We start from the raw sequence: 12,293 nt of genomic DNA, 5'->3' as shown, positions 1-12,293 counted from the left end.
TGGGTTTCGGTTTCGATCTCAGTTCGAGTATATTTTTTTACTTACAAAAAATGAACTGTTTAGAAAAAACATAATACTCGCATGCACATGTCTCAATTTCTTATCATTTTTATAAGAAATTTAACATTACATTTAATACCAGGCAACGCCTGGTATTAAATGTAATGTTAACTTTATGTAATATATATATATATAATGTTAAATGTTGTAATGTTAAATTTATGTAATATATATATATATATATATATATATATATATATATATATATATATATATATATGTATATATATATGTATATATATATATATATATATATATATATATATATATATATATATATATATATATATATATATATATATATATACGGCAATTCTGAATTAAATTCTGTACAATTATAACAAATCTTTTGCCAAAGAAGTACAAATTCATTATTAAAGTTTTTTTTTTAGTCCATGGATTTTCAATGAATGGCTCATTTCATCAGAGCAAATGTTAATAGCAAAATAGATGTAGGTAATTATAAATTATGCTTATTAGCACGTAAATTGAAAATTAATATAAAAGGATTTTGTAAAAAGGATACTCCAAGCTGAAATAATGAGGACACAGGAACAGTTGTAAAATTCTATGAATATTGGTATATTCCAGAATGAAGTGTGTGGCACAGCAGTTCTGTCAAAGGAAAAGTTAGGCGCCTCCTTCCCTCCGCTAGTGTGTGGGACATCCTTGGACAAGGTCGAGTACTCACTTCAGCCCGCCCCCCCCCCCCGATGAGGATAGCGTCATAAAAAGAAACTGTTATCTTTGGAAAATCATCATAAGAGCAACCGGACACATTAATTTTTTTTCGAAAACTACCTACAAATATACCCGGTGAACCAAGTGCACAAGAGGTACAAACACTTAAAGGGATTATTATAATTTTAAACTACCTCGCAGTTAGATTGTATGAGAGAGTAAGTGACTGGCTGGCATCTGTTAAGATGCCCTATCCCAAGATAAAACGAAATATTTTTTTTTAAGTTATAAATTTTTTCCTCAGTAAAATTTCACCCGCTCTGCAACAGAAACCCAAGTGTGTGTATGTGTGTGTGTGTGTGTGTGTGTGTGTGTGTGTGTGTGTGTGTGTGTGTGTGTGTGTGTCTATATTTTGCATTATTAATAAAGCTGTTTATAACAACATATGGTGTATTTGGTGTAGTAATATAATTACTCAAGAGAAATAACAACCTTTACTACTTTACAGTAGTTATCTCCCTTGAATGAAATCTTTCAAAATTAATTTCAAATAATTTTAACGTTAATTAACGACATCAGGATTAAAAAAAATTTGTATTTAACATTCCAACTTTTAGTACTTATACAGTTTAATCAAGACATTAAAAAATTAAAATATCGGTAAAAGGTTATAGTGCCCGTATCTGTTATGGAACGCAGTTCTCCGGAAAAAAAATTTCACTTAATTTCATCAAGTAGTTTTTGTTTTATAGCGAAAACAAAAAAAAAAAAAACCATTTTTTATGATATCGAGCAAAAGGTTAGATTTTTAAAAAGAAAAGCAAGTAATAAGGATGGGGAGGGAGTATCAGCATTTTAAATGGAGTTATCTCCCCGCGGCGTGTCAACAAATTCCATAATGCAAACGCGCTCTCATATGAATGTGTTTTTCCCCTGTAAAACAACAAAAAAATACTCGATCAAATTAAGTGAAATTTTTTTTCGGAGATCTTCAGTCCAAAACGGATACGTACAATATAACATTTTTTTTTTTTTTTCGATATTTTCATTTTTTAATGTCTTGATTAAACTGTACAAGCACCCAACTTTTAATGTTAAGGTCGTGGAGTGAATTTAATTAATAGAAATAATATCGTCACTGCTTCATCGTTTCTTTCATAAAAAATTAAATTGAAGAATGTTAAATACACCTTTTATTCGTTGGTTTTATTTTGTTTTGATAGTTTTTTTTTTGTTATTTTTTGTTGTTGTGTTCCCCTTTTTATGTATGATATTCTTTGTTTGCTTTTAAACAATTTCGACAATATCAACCATCGAATTCGGCGACATATTTCATCTGATAATTAATTAAAATGCATCCATAATCTAAATTTTTACGATTATTTCTGAAAAAATTTTTTAAGAGGTTGTAGGAGTGAACCTAAGTGACCTCAGGCCACATACTACTACCAGGAAGAAAAAACATTGTTTCTTTAATCCTCTATTTCTCTAAAAGAACTCAACTAACCAAGATACCCAAAAATCTATTCTCTTTTCTCTTCTGCTGTTGCTGCTCGCTCACCCCCCACTCTCTCTCTCTCTCTCTCTCTCTCTCTCTCTCTCTCTCTCTCTCTTTGACCGATGATTGACCTAAAAATGATTGGACAGTCAGTCTCCAGGCTTCTACGTTGTCACACCTGTCCTGCGAAGAGTAGACACAGAATTCTAAAAGTATATAAAAACTAAGAAAATAAAATATTCCTCTCAAGCTAATATTTGTATCCACTTGTCAGTTATAGCAACCAATAAACAAATATTACAAGGTCAATATTTGGGACAAAATTTGAACATGTAGGGAGCTGAGCAGCAAGCTGTCTGTTCACATTACACTTGAAATTCTACATATTAGTACAATTGTGGAAACAAGGTTGCATTTAAGGATCTCTACAGTGAAGGGACGGGATTTTGCTGCTTGTTGAGTTAATCCGGAGTATTTATGTCGAGGGGGGTACAAGGGTTTGGAGTTCGTAAGAGCACATTTTATTAAAATACTTGTAAAATAGGTACAGCAATGCAACATTTTGTAAATGGGACAGAGGTAATAGTTGGTTAGACAGTGCTGGACTTATTAGGTTTGTGACTCTTTTTTTAACCCTGTCTAGGTGTGAGAGACTAGTAGCAGATGCACGAACCCAAATATGGCAATAATAAAATGTCTACACCATTGCTGTTGTTAATCTGATTTGATAACTTGCTAAAAATGGATTACTCTATTAGCCAAAAACAAAATGCAGTTCATTAATAGATATACTTTGAGAATCCGTATTAAAGCATACATGTATTAAACCACAATACCAAATATCGTTATTTTGAGAGCTTCAATTAATTCATCTCGTAAAATAATAAACCTAAAATTTCCAACATTCTCGTGTCATGTCGAAATTAGTATAAATTTTTTAAAAATTATGAAAAGTAACTAACGCAGTGAGTAAAGGGTTTCCAGCTGACTACAATTATTTTCCCCTCAAAATAACTCAAAATATAACCCTTAAAAGCATAACCCCTGCCAACAAAAGTGAGTACACCTCTTAGGGAAAGTTTTTCAATATTAACATACACCATGTCAACTATCAATATTTTGTGTCGCCAACATCATTATCCTAAACTGCCTCTACTCTCCTGGACATGGAGTTTACCAGAGCTTAACAGGTAGCCACTAAAATGCTCTTTCACTGCTAATTCCCCCCCCCCCCGCTTTTTATCTGTTCCTAAAACTAAACGTAGATTCCATGAAAAAAGCCTATTTCCTAGAAGTGCACGCCTGTGGAACTGTCTTCTGTTTTCCTGCTTTCGAGCTGACTACAATATGATTGTCTTCAAGTCCAATGTAAACAAGTTCTTGATGAACCTTTCCACTTAAGTTAACAAATTTACCGAATTTCCATTACTAACGATTACTATATTGTCCAATTGACTACTGTACACTTTTTAACTCTTATCCTCGAATGGCTTCTGGATCTTCATAAGTGGTTATGCCTATGTAAAAAAAAAAAAAAAAAGAAACACATAAAAGCTTGATCATCTGATTCAAGACATTGCTCTATAGTTAAGGGGAATATGGAATAGGAATATAGAACCCAGCACGTGCTTATATAGATCCGAGTTCTAACGGCACAGAGGGAGGTATCCTGTTATGTTATAGATGGGATTTAGGAGTGTAGGTTTACTTCACTTAATGCTAAGATATCTGTAAGACTCTGCATCATCTAGATTACTTCTAAGTTCATGAATATTTATGAATAAACGGCATGACACCACAGCTATCTCGATATTATACAACTGATTTACCAATCAACAGCTTGGATTTATTCATTTGCATTTAAGCAATCAACATTTTCTTTGGATTTTCTTTGGATTGTACAACTTTTTTCCAAGTTTTTCTTTATCAAGCCTGGGCTGTATTTGGAATAATTTTTTAAATCTATACATTTCGGCATTATTTAAAACGTTCATACAAACATGAATTTCTCTCATAATTTGGAATTTTTTTATTCATGTGCTAACCAGCAAAATTATAGCTTGACTATTGATATAATTTTGCTGACTACTTTTCCTCTTTGAAACTCTACGGAATAAGAAAAATTCTAATTTTCAACTTGTATTCCTTTACAAATAATAAATTATTCTAAATTCTGATTTCAAGAGTTTAAATATATGTGTGTGTGTGTGTGTGTGTGTGTGTGTGTGTGTGTGTGTGTGTGTGTGTGTGTGTGTGTGTGTGGGGGGGGAGTAAAGTAAATTGTGGGTGCTTTTGTATATTGACGATTTTTATTTAAACCCATGCATTCCGGGCAAAAAAAAATTATTACGCACTTAAAATCCATGTTAAAACTCGTATGAATTCCAAATATTGCGAAAACTGACCAATTAGAAAAATAATTAGAAGTAAAATTAGAATTTATCGAATTATAAGTTTAATGTTTTAATGTTTTAAGCAAGTCAATCCGATCAACAAGGGAAATAACTCTTGCCCTAAATTGACAAATTTAAAAATGAACGCATTTCAGGACGTAATTGTGGCTGATTTTTAGTTTTTAGTTAAAAAATACAAATTTTCTACCGGATCAGGTTTCGTAATTTTTGGAATTCATACTAATTTCATTATAACACGTAAGTATAATAATGGTTTCACATGAAATGCGGTAGTTTAAAAGATCACCCACATACACTAAATTTTGTTGATTCAATATGAACACACGTGAACAACAAAATAAATAAATTAATAAATAAAATAAGAATACGTTGAAGAAAAAAAAAACATCAGAATTAAAAAAAAAAAAATGCTGCCTATTCAATGTAGGGGCCGTACTAATTTTGTAGGTTAGATTTTCAATTTAAATTTGTAATTTTTAAAGATTCTGGCAAGAGAATTGACCCACTAAATTATCACCCTATTAGCCTTCTTCTTCTCTTCGCCAAATCTTTGAGCCCTTAATCAATCAAGCACCGGTTTGCCACCTCATAGATAATAATCTGGATTAAGGTAAGTGCATTCTACTGCAGATATCCTAACTGTAATCTCTGAACACATACCATGCACTCAATGAGGCAGGTAGGCTATGTTAGTAGCCCTGGACATATCTAAAGCCTTTGACAGGGTTTGGCACGATGGTCTTCCAATTAAATTGTATGGTATTATTGGACGCTTACTTAACATAATCAAATCCTTCAGAGATAATAGAAAAATCTAGATTGTCTTTAATGGTCGTACAAATGAACGACATGATATAAATGTGGGTGTGCCTTTGGGGTCAATCCTCCGACCATTATAATTCCTGATATTCATAAACGACCACTTTGATAAAATTGTCTCCGAGATGGGTATATTTGCTGATGATACTATGTTCTATAACAGACTCGAGGGTTAAAACTAATGAATGCATATCTAAGGAAATGGCTAAAACTCTAGAGGAAGACCTCCAGTCTATAGTGGAATGGGCCCGAAACTGGATGGCAACATTCTATGCCATCAAGACTAAGCATCTTTCCTTTAATAATTACAAGAAACCCTCTCATGGCTAATGATACGCTACCTGAAAGGAATTTCCTCGAGCTTCTAAGCTAAACATTCACAAACAATATGAATTGGAACAAATACATTGAGGTAATCGCCAAAGTTGCTGCGAGAGAAAGTGGGGTCTCTCTACCATGCTAGACGGTTACTCACACCTGAGAATATCGTCTACCTCTGCAAAGCTATTATTCATCCATACATGAAATATTGTTGTCACATCTGAGGTGGTGCATCTGCCATTAGACTCTCTTTCCTAGATAGGATTCAAAACAGAGTCGCCAACCTAATAGATCCCGAATTGTCGGCCAAACTCTAACTTCTGTCCCATCGCTGAAATGTGGCCTCCCTCTTCCTATTTCACAAATACTATAATGGTAAGTGCTGGAACTGAAAACACTAGTACACTCTCGGCATAAATAACCCAAAACAAATCAGACAAGCAGCAAAATCTCACCCCTACACTGTAGAGATTCCCAGATGCCGTAAAATCTTATAGAGAAATAGCTTTTTCTTTGGAATACCCTCCCAGACCCTTGTTTCCCTGACTGTACTGACATGCAGAAGTTAGAGTGTAAAGTGAACAGATATTTTGCTGCCCGATTCCCTACATAGTTTCCCACTAAATCTGGTTCATATTAGTAGCCTTTTACGACTTAGTGGCAGTGTGTCTTGTTTAGGGTAAATAAACAGTAAAAAAATAAGTAATAAAACAAAAATTCAATTTTTAATGATACAATATGTTTAATAAATTGTTAGGTACTGGATAGTTTGTTTTTTTTAATCCCTTCCTGTGTAAAGAATGTCTTTCTAAGTAATAGCGTTTATATTTTGCACCAAATGTAAACTGCACAATTTTCAACAATATTAAATATGCTGTTAAATTTTCACATTAAAAAAATTCTCTATTTCTGCAATCAAAATTAAAGTTACATCAAATTTATCTAAAATCCCCGCAGAGCAAGCTGTTCTTGCTTCTTTGGGTTCACAGACAGGTCTAGGTTCAAGGTCATGTGAGGGAGGTTTGGGACTGCGTTACTTGAGGTGTCATCGAGACGCTGAGAGGCTGGCTTTCATGAGTCAAACTCCATAAAGAAGAGTTTGCATGGGACCCACAGTCGAGGACACTTTTCCTGACCTTATGCTAGACCACACGGTCGAGGCGCATCAAAGGCCGTGGAGCGATACAGTTATTGAGATAATGTAGGGCCATGCTAAGGAACCTCCCAGAGTTCAGCGACCTTTCACAGCTTACTAAAAAAGAACTCTATAAGGAACTAGTGAGGGGGCCGTCGACGAACTGCTCGTCAAGCATTTAGGGGTGTTGAAGGAGGAGCTCTGCTCCTGGTGGAGCTGAGCACTAGGTTCGAGTGATCTCAACAACTCTGAGTTTTCCCTGATCTGGCGATTGACCCAATATGCATTGCCCCTCAACGCCATACTATACAGGGTCGGATTAGTGCAGTCGCTCAAGTGTTCTTGTTGCAGGATCGCAGCCGAGAAAAGTACAGAACATGCGTTCTTTTAATGCAGCAGACTCAGACGATATTAGCATATGTCAACGAGGTGACATCTTGCATCAATTTCGAGCAGCTTTGCCTGCTGGTCGTGCCTTATGTCATCCACAGCACAGAGCCGCCATGGGACAGGGAGAGACAAATGGTGTATCTCGTGATCCTGGCCATAGATAGAATGGTGATATGGACGTCGAGAGTGCATGAGAAATGTGGGGTTGAATCTTTTACTGATCTCCTTCTTCATGCATCAACTGAAGGTTAAAATCAGATGCGATGTGAAAAGATAATACCTCGCGACGTGTGTCCGAGTATGGATTAAAATAGTAAATTTGTGCGTCCGCAGAGGTGCAGAATTTAAGTTCTTGTTCTCTGCCTGAGTATGGCGCGTGCAGTTCCATATTCTACCAAATTGCAGATCACTAAGAGTGCCTAGATTAGATTCTTAGCTAGCCGAATGAATGACCTTCTCCATCCCCGATAGGAAACCTTCAAGATGCCCACACCCTAACTTTTCTTTTCCGTTCATGGCCACCTCAATCGGTGATCTCGTCTTGGGGCAAATACATCTACACCCCCCCTACCCAATTAGCTTTGATCCTGTCTAGAATTTAGCTCCATGTAGAGATCGACCTGCTTGCCTTCGACCCCATCAGCGGGAAAACAGTAGGCGGTCTACCATCTAGAGAGGGTTGGGAGAGTCCTACTAACATTTTGTGTTATATTTTTGGGACTTTTTTCCTTTACCCGACACCAATGAAACAAATAAACGAACATGCTATTATGCAATTTTACTTTTACTTACATTATATATATATATATATATATATATATATATATATATATATATATATATAATATATATATATATAATATATATATATATATATATATATATATATATATATATATATATATATATATATATATATATATATATATATATATATATATGCATTGTATTTATTAAAAAAATATATAAAAACGTTTGATGCAGCGAATTCTTAGTAAGACGACCCCCCGGTGTGTTTGCGGTATTGTAGTGAATGATAACCCCAGTATGGACTAACATAGATCAACAAAAGATACAGTGCCAAGGATGACCATAGACTCCCCATCCTCAATTTTTGAGTGATCTTGTGCCTAAATTCTTGTTTTTCTGTTTTGTTTTTTGCGTAACATTTCATGAAAATAAAAAACTCAGAAAATGATATCAAGGGAGATAAGTATAAAATAAATAGAGTTATTTCCCTTGGATTCTTATTAATATAATGTGAAGCCAATACGTATATTTTTGTGTTTGTAATTGAAGCATATAGACAAATCGAAAGGTTTATGTCTGTTCGTGCAGACACACACACGCACACACACACACGCGCGCACACACACACGCACACGCACGTGTGCGCGGGCACACATACATATGCGAACGCGCACACACACGCACATACACACACACACACACACGTTAGAGATCGTGTTCGGTTAGAATCAGTAAAAAGTCAGTATTCAAACGTAGTGCCACTTTGATATAGGATACTACTATCTGGGACATAAATTGCAGGGATAATATGTAGGGAGTTGAGCAGCAAGATGTTTGTTTACATTACACTTGAACTTCTTCGTGTTTTTACAGCTGGGGAAGCAGGAACCTGGAAGTGAATTCCAAAGTCTAGCAGTTGTGGGGAAAAAACTATTAGAATAAAATGTTTGCTGACATCTGTGTATCTCTATTGTGTATGGGTGGGACTTTGCTGCTTGTTGTGTTTGTTGGGAGTGTTTACATCGAGTGGGTAAAGTAGCTTGTAGTTTGTTGGTGCATCTACCATTAAAATACTTGTAGAACCGGCAGAAGAATGCAACATTTCGTCGATGGAACAGAGGTTGAAGCCTAACTGACAGTTCGGGACCTATTAGATTGGCGACTGTTTTCTGAAACTTGTCCAATAGTGAGAGACTAGTACCAAATGCAGCAGCCCAAATGTGACAACAATCCTCCATAAATGGGCGTATAGTGGCCTTGTAGAGGTACAGGATAACTTTCTAGCACGATAGAGAGAGAGCCCACTTTCCTTACAGCAACCAGGTGAATTCTCTCAATGTATCTGCTCCAACCCATGTTCTCAGTGAACATTAAGCCAAGGAATTTGAACGAAGTACTTTCAAACATTAAATCATTAGCCAAAGATATTGGTTGATGGTTGAGAAGGTTTCTTATAATTATTAAAGAAAACAAGCTTAGTCTTGGCAGTATTGAATGTTACCATCCATGTCCCCCATTCAATTACAGACCGGAAGTCTTCCTCTGAGGTTTCCGCCCTTTCCTTGGATATTTGTTCATTCGTCTTCATGTCTGTTATAGAGCATGGTGTCGTCAGCAAATATAAATTACAATTAAAATTTTAAAAACATCCAAACTTACTATTTTCCTCTATCTCTATCACTCTCCTATCTAAGAGTTTTACTAAAATTGTTCGACCAAAGCTTATGCCTGACCAATGTGCGACTGAATACTCCTGCAGTTTGTAATATAGAAACAACGTGTAAAGTTGCTTGATTCAGCAGGATCAGAATTGGACAATTTAGTCGTGCATCAAATTGTACGACTAAATTATGTACGATTATTTGCTCCTGCTGCTGTTTTGCTATTATAGCAAATTTGACACGAACGACATAAACAATAAAATGAATTTACTCACAAGTTTCAGATGAGATGTTATTTATTTATTTTTTTTTTTGCAAATATATTTTTAAATTCATATAAAAAGTATTTACAAAAATATTTTTTTTTTTTAATAATGAACTACTCAGAAACTGAAACAATTTTTTTTTCGAATTCGGTGTGTCACGTTTGTTTTTTTTTTTTTTTTTTGTTTTTTGTAAAAACAAGTTTATTTTTAGATTAGCCGTGCCTTGATTTTACTAATTATGCACGACTAAAAATTAAACACGATTTTATATATGTATGTATGTATGTATGTATGTATGTATGTATGCATTTGGATTTTTCGTCTGATTCTATGTATATTTAGTTGTAAATAATGTGTGAAGTTCGTCATCATTGTCTGCCTTCGGAACGTGAGGTTTTGTGTACAAACATTTTATTAAAAAAAAAAAAAAAAAAAAAAACTCCAGCCGTTTGAAACGCTGTTCTATTCATTTGGGTTTTTCGTCCGATTCTATGTATTTTTTTTCAAACTCATTAAATTGTACCCATCACCTTCATTCTGATCATTGAGGATATATGACTTTTGGAACGCTTCTTCATATGTATTTTATATGTATGTGCATTTGTACGTGTGTGTATTCGTATGTAAGTATATGCTTATAATGTGTGACTCTATGTTTGTATGTTTGCATGTGTGTATACATACATATGTATGTTTGCGCACATTCTGTGTGTATGCATGTATGTGTGCATGCATGTGTTTATTTCCATGTGTATGTGGGGTGGAGAGGGTTCCCGTAAGCCATGGTGAAGGCAACCCCTCTAGGAGAAGTAAATCTCTGCTTTAAAAAACCATAAAGCGGGAGACCAGTACCCGCATTAAGCTGGTTTGCAGTTTAACTTGTTGCTGGCTATCTTGCTCTTGCTTGTTGCTGGACCTCAACATTTTGAACCGAGAGAGAGATTTAGCTGTCGTACAAAGCTAAATCTCTGTAACATCATCTTTGTATAGATACTCCCTCAGACATTTGTCTATAAAATAGTCCTATAGCAATGGAAAAGTTGTGACGCGTGTAGGCTTGAAATGCTAGAAGCTTGTAATAATTGATCTGCCATCATTATATGCATCCGTGTGTGTGTACGTATGTTTATATATGTACATGTGTATGTATATGTATATATATCTATGTGTATATGTATGTATATATGTATATTAGCTACTATTATTTTCTCTACCGCTCTCCCTCGACTAAGGACTGTTCCATAATAAACAAAGTATCTGACAGTATAGACACGGCACTGACCCTCGACACTAGCGCACAAATACATGTGTTTGGTGACTTTAATGTCCACCACAAAAACTGGCTTGGATTCTCTACTCACACAGATGCAGCGGGCAGCACAACCCATAGCTTCGCTATATCTCATTCCCTATCACAAATTGTTACGTTTCCAACCCATTTCCCTGACCAGGAAGAACAACACGCATCACTTCTAGATCTGTTTTTGACCACAGTTCCCGATGACTGCATAACGAAGGCCCACAGCCCACTCGGGAACGCTGATCATGCAGTGATAATGGTTGAAATCGCCCTAAACTCTAGACCCAAAACTGAAGAGCCAGTGCTCAAAACAACGAGATATTATAATAAGGCTGACTGGGAAGCCATCAGGGAACTAATTAGAGATGCTCCATGGAAAAATATTTTCTCTCTCCCTGCTGAACAATGTGCAAACGAGACCACTGACTGGTTCAAAACTGCAATCGAAGCGCATGTTCCCATGTGGAAATTTTATAGTAAGCCCCACTCTCCCCAATGGTTTACGTCGACTTGTGCAACTGCCATTGCTCAAAAGCAGCATGCATACCGTAGGTTTAACCGACATAAGTCCAGTTCAAACAGACTGAAGTATATAGAAGCTAGAAATAACGTTAAGAAAGAAATAGCGACAGCTAAGAGAGAATTTACGGAAACCACTAAAAAGCGCATCGAAGCACAAAAACTAGGAACTCGAGACTTCTGGAAAATCTACAACAGTGTAGTAAATAATGGGCAATCAACAATTCCCCCACTAACCAACAATCACGAGGTTGTCTCCTCAGCAACCGACAAGGCTAACATGCTTGCCAGTCGGTTTGCCTCAAACTCCACACTGGACCCTTCCAACCACCCCCTACCTGACTTCCTATGCGGACAGACGCCACACTAGACGATCTGAAAACCACCCCTGCTCAGGTGCATGCTATCATAAAAAACCTTGACACCTCAAAAGCATGTGGACCCGATCTTATCCCAGCTGTGCTATTAAAAAAGTGTTC

The sequence above is a fragment of the Euprymna scolopes genome, chromosome 38 (genome assembly GCF_053919585.1).
Source record: "Euprymna scolopes isolate OS-2025 chromosome 38, ASM5391958v1, whole genome shotgun sequence".
In the NCBI taxonomy this organism is placed as follows: Eukaryota; Metazoa; Mollusca; class Cephalopoda; order Sepiida; family Sepiolidae; genus Euprymna; species Euprymna scolopes.
This window is presented reverse-complemented; position numbering follows the sequence as displayed.